Below are 5,256 nucleotides of genomic sequence, written 5' to 3'. Positions count from 1 at the left end.
AGGAGAAGCGAAGGTCATGGATGAAGCAAGAAGAGTATATGACCTTAGAGACGGACCCCAAAAAGGGGGGGCTGGAGCTTTCCCTATTATGGAACACCCCTAAACCAACTTCGGAGTGTATGTGCCATTCAAACGCAGAGATCTGGAGGGGTTACTGGATCCAATCACCCAGAGAGCTGGACCATGGATACGAAAGTTGGAAGAACTTTGCCAGGGCCAAACCCTGGCCCTAGGAGATATGAGAGCCCTCCTCACCAGAGCCATGGGTGGTGATGAAGCCAAACGCCTGCTCAAGAGCCTCCACATCTCCAGACATGACCATGATGGAGACAATTTCGGGAACTATAGAGGAGTTGTCTGGGATGGGTTTCGTGATAAATATCCCACAAGGCCAATCCAGAAGCCATGACAGGCCTAACCCTGAAACCAGGCGAAAACCCCATTGAGTATCTTAACAGGGCTAAATCTCTATGGAGGTCAGCTTGGGGAGAGAAGTATGACCGCTCCAAGGCCTCCATCCTGCTGTGGAGAGAGAGATGCATAGCTGGTCTGCCTGAGCCAGTGCAAAAACAACTGAAACTCACCGTTGGCCTAGCTCACCTGCCAGAAGAACAATGGTTGGCGCACATCTCTCATCACACCGACCTACATTGCAAACAAACAGCCAAAGATGATGAAGAGATGCAGCCATTGACCAAAAGAGCTATGAAGCTACAGGTCTCGAAAGCCACTGAAGAAGTTAATACCAAGAAAAAGGTGGTTAAACAAATTGCAGTAAGACCCTGCACCTGCAAACCAGATGGGAGTCCTCTCAGACCTGTTGATCGAAGTACATGATGCAGTTAGCCAAGCAGTAGGAGACGCCATGACTCGATCCTTTGAGTGGAATGCGGGAGAAGTCGAGGACCCCTCCACTGCCTCAGTGTACGTTCCTAATCCAAGGGGGAGGGCCTCTTCCAGAGGAGGTCCCCCCCAGGAGGGACTCCTGCTACATTTGTGGCAAACCAGGACACTGGGCTTTTCAATGTCGTTCACCTCCCAATGGATCCAGGGGAAAATGCTATTCAAGAGGAGGAAGAGGAGGAAGAGGACAGTTTGCTCCCAGAGGCGGGTACAGACCACCCACACAGCAACAAACTCCACAGGTGCCTAACCAAAGCCACCTGCCCACTCAGGCTTGGATGGGAGAAATACTGATGGGGCCCAGAGACTTCAGCCAACCAATTGGACACATAGTCACCCCTGAAAGAGCCACTCGTTGAATGCACCATGAATGGAAGGAAACACTTAATGTTGGCTGACTCTGGGGCTACATATTCCTGTATCACAACTCAGCTTCCCTTATCATATGACAGCACTGTGGTGGTTGGAGTCTCGGGAACGCCACAGAAACAATTCTATACCACGCCTGTCCCTGTCACTTGGAGAACTAATTGCACCACCCATCAGTTCTTGTATGCACCAGAATGTCCAGTCGATTTACTTGGAAGATATCTCCTCTGCAAGCTGGGCATCACCATCTACTGCAATGAAGAGGGCATGTCGCCTCCACACCTCCCCCTCTCACTCCAGCCTGCAGAATTCTCCATATGGCCCCAGCCCCATTGCCACCGGAGGAACCTATCACCACAGTCTATTGGCTCAGACTAGATGGCACTCTCCCACAAACACCTGCTATACAGTACCAGTATATGCAGTGGAGAAAATGGATCTCCACACTACATCCATACAAAGCACCATTGGATGACCTCCATTGCACTCTCAACTACACCATCACTCCAGATGATTGCTACGATTACGATTGGGAGGCAAACATGACACTCCTCACTCCCACCATCTCCACCACTTCCATGTTCATTGGCAAAGAAGGAGTTGCAGCTGCAGTTGACCTTACTGAACACATCCAACCGTGGTATCAACTAGGTACTGACTCAGCTCCACATATCACCCTAACCATAGGATACGCCTATGAAGCCAGATCATTGGGACCAATGGTCAAAAGAGCCCTGACATTAACGTGGGAGGAAACCTCGTTGCCACGGATATGGAAGGCTAAAGAAGAAGATATGTGGTGTATTTCCACCCCTACCACAGAAACAACTCATCCTGAAAGGAAAGAACTAGCAAGACACCATGGCCGCGAGATGACAGATCATCCTGACACAGACAGACTACTGGCCACTGTTCCTGTTGCCCTATGGACAACTGGTCCGCATGATGTGGGGCTGGTAGATACCTCGCCCATTCCTATCACATTGAAACCCAGTGAGGATATCTGGAAACCACAATACAGACTCTCCCAAGACCAAACTGAGGGCATCTCTCCTACTATCGCTGGGCTCTTGGACTCTGGAGTTCTAGTCCCCACCTGGAGTGACTGGAACACACCTCTGTTTCCTGTGACAAAAGGACCTGGAAAAGGATGGAGAATGGTGCAGGACATCAGACCCATCAACCAAGCCACGGTGCCAGATGTTCGCCTGTTCCAGACCCATACTTGGCTCTACAGAACATACATCATCAATCACAGTTTTTTCACTGTCATTGATCTGGCCAATGCCTTCTTCTGCATCCCACTCCACCATGACTCTCAACACATATTTTCTTTCACCTTCTGTGGCACCCAGTACACCTACACCAGAATGCCCCAAGGCTACAGAGACTCTCCTGGCATTTTCAATGACGTACTCAGAGAACACCTAACCCAAATCTCTCTGCCAGAAGACGTCATCCTGCTCCAATATGTGGATGACATTCTCCTTGGTGCACCCTCCGCTGAGCTCTGCCTGCAAGCTACAGGAACCATCCTGTCATTTCTTGCATCCAAAGGTTGCAAGGTCAAGAAGGAAAAAGTCCAGTGTTGCAGGGGGAAGGTTGCCTTCCTGGGAAGAGAAGTCTCTGCCACAGGTCAGACCCTATCCAGCCAACATTGAAAATCCATTCTCCAGCATCATCGCCCAGAAACAGTACAGGACATGTTGTCTTTCCTGGGTTTGATGGGGTACAGCAGAAACTATATCCCTGATTACACCCTCCTCATTCAACCACTCAGAGACCTAGTGGCTGAAGCTGGAAACAGAAACCTAAATGCTCTCCTCCAATGGTCTCCTGAAGCTGAAACGGCCTTCTCCCTCACTAAGGAAGCACTCTCCCAGGCCACCATATTGGCTGCACCTGACTACACTATTCCATTTCATCTTGATGTTTCTGTCAAGAACGGACATGCTCTTTTCCAGAAAAAAGGGGGAGACAGGTTAGTGCTAACCTACCACAGCTCGAAATTGGACACTATTGAACAAGGACAAACATCCTGTGCTCAACATCTGGCTGCACTATCGAAAGCTGTCCAAAAAACTACCCACCTGCATGACCATGCATCACCCATTGCAGATCCACACGGACCACGGAGTGACCGCATTTCTGCAGAGCAATGAATTCACGTTCAGTACTGAACAAAAACTGAAAATACAGAAGGAGCTGAAACAACCCCACATCACTTTTGTAACCTCAGCCATCAATTTGGCAGACAAAATGGGACACGGAAAACCCCACAGCTGTGAAGAAGTGGCAGCACAAGAACTGAAACTCAGGCCAGACCTGAAAAACGAACCCCTGCCAGATGCACAACATTGGCTGTACACAGGAGAAAATGGAAATGTGGCTGCTTATGTGGTGATGGAACAACACGCAGACGGTACACACACCGAAGTGGACTCAGGAATAAAACCTGCATCAGCACAAATGGCTGAAATATTGGCACTCACAAAAGCACTGCAGTGTTCAGAAGGGAAAAGGGTCAATATTTACACAGAGTCAGCATACGCACATGGAGCGGTGCATAAAGATGGACCACAATGGCAGAAGAGGAATTTCCTGACCACCAGCAAGACTCCTGTCCAGCACAAGGATCAACTGGTAACCCTACTGGAAGCAGTAAAAGCGCCAGCAGCAGTGGTAATAATGAAGTGCAAAGGACATGACAAAGCAGACACAAGGGTGGCAAAAGGAAATGAAGCAGCAGACCAAAGAGCCAAAGAAGTTGGAGGGTACACTCCCAGACAAATGACACTACAACCAGAGGGAGGACCAACAGAACTAACCACAGAAAACATAAAAGACATCCAAGAAGAGGCCAGACCATATGAACATTCAGAATGGCAGAGAAAAGGAGCATGCAAGGATAAAGACGGCATTTGGAGGTCACACACTGGACACATAGTGGCTCCGGCAAAGCTATGTCGACTATTGTTCACAACCATGCACGGCCCCACCCATGAGGGAACCAGAAGAACCCTTACAAACATGAAAGAACTATGGTGGCACCCATGGATGTCAGACATCATCACCAACTTTGTGGAAGAATGTGACACATGCAACAAACACAATAACAAGAAACCATTCAAGGCCCCAGCAGGAAAATTCCTGTGCCTACAGCCCCCTTTCAAGACATCACCATAGATTTCACAGATATGGGGCCAGAGAACAGAGTAGGGGGAAAAAGGTATCTCCTTGTAATGGTAGACAGATTCACAAAATGGGTTGAAGCGATACCAAGTAAAGATGAAACAGCACAGACAGTTGTAAAATGGCTGAAAAATGAACTAGTACCCAGATATGGCGTACCACGCACAATAAGATCAGACAATGGATCTCATTTTGCTAACAAACATCTACAGAAAGTAGAAGAGGCATTAGGGATCATACACAGATATGGGTCAGTTTATCATCCACAATCACAGGGATTAGTGGAGAGGGCCAACCAGACACTGGAAAAGAAAAATCGCTAAAGCATGTGAAGGTACAAAACTAACATGGGTAGAAGCACTGCCGTTAGCTCTTATGTCCATGCGCAGTTCCCCAGGATCCGACACACACTTATCTCCTCATGAGTTACTGACTGGAAGAAAAATGCCAGGCCCACCAAGGGATGGAGGTCATATGCCATCCCTGGATGTGTGTAAAGAATATGTTGACTACATGAAGGCATTGACCAGTCTTACTTCAGTTTTATCTGAACAGGTCGCCAGTGCACAGACCCCGGGAGAAGAGGAGCCCCGGAGCAGTGTCAAGTAGGTGACTGGGTGTGAGTGAAAGTCCACAAGAGAAAGTGGACCGAGCCCAGGTGGCTTGGACCGTACAAAGTGAGGGAGGTTACCTCACACTCTGTCCAAGTAAAAGGCAAGGCAGGAGCTGCTTGGCACCACCTGACACATTGTGCCCCAGCACCTACACCTTCCCGTGATTTGAGGGAAGTTA

The 5,256-nt window shown here is 48.8% G+C and overlaps 1 pseudogene; it reads left to right on the top strand.

The window, feature by feature from the left end:
• The first annotated feature begins 1,041 nt into the window (after positions 1-1,041).
• LOC114573594 (uncharacterized) lies at positions 1,042-5,073 on the top strand (annotated as a pseudogene).
• Positions 5,074-5,256: the final 183 nt, after the last annotated feature.

This window comes from Perca flavescens, chromosome 18 (assembly GCF_004354835.1).
Source record: "Perca flavescens isolate YP-PL-M2 chromosome 18, PFLA_1.0, whole genome shotgun sequence".
In the NCBI taxonomy this organism is placed as follows: domain Eukaryota; kingdom Metazoa; phylum Chordata; class Actinopteri; order Perciformes; family Percidae; genus Perca; species Perca flavescens.
This window is presented reverse-complemented; position numbering and strand designations above follow the sequence as displayed.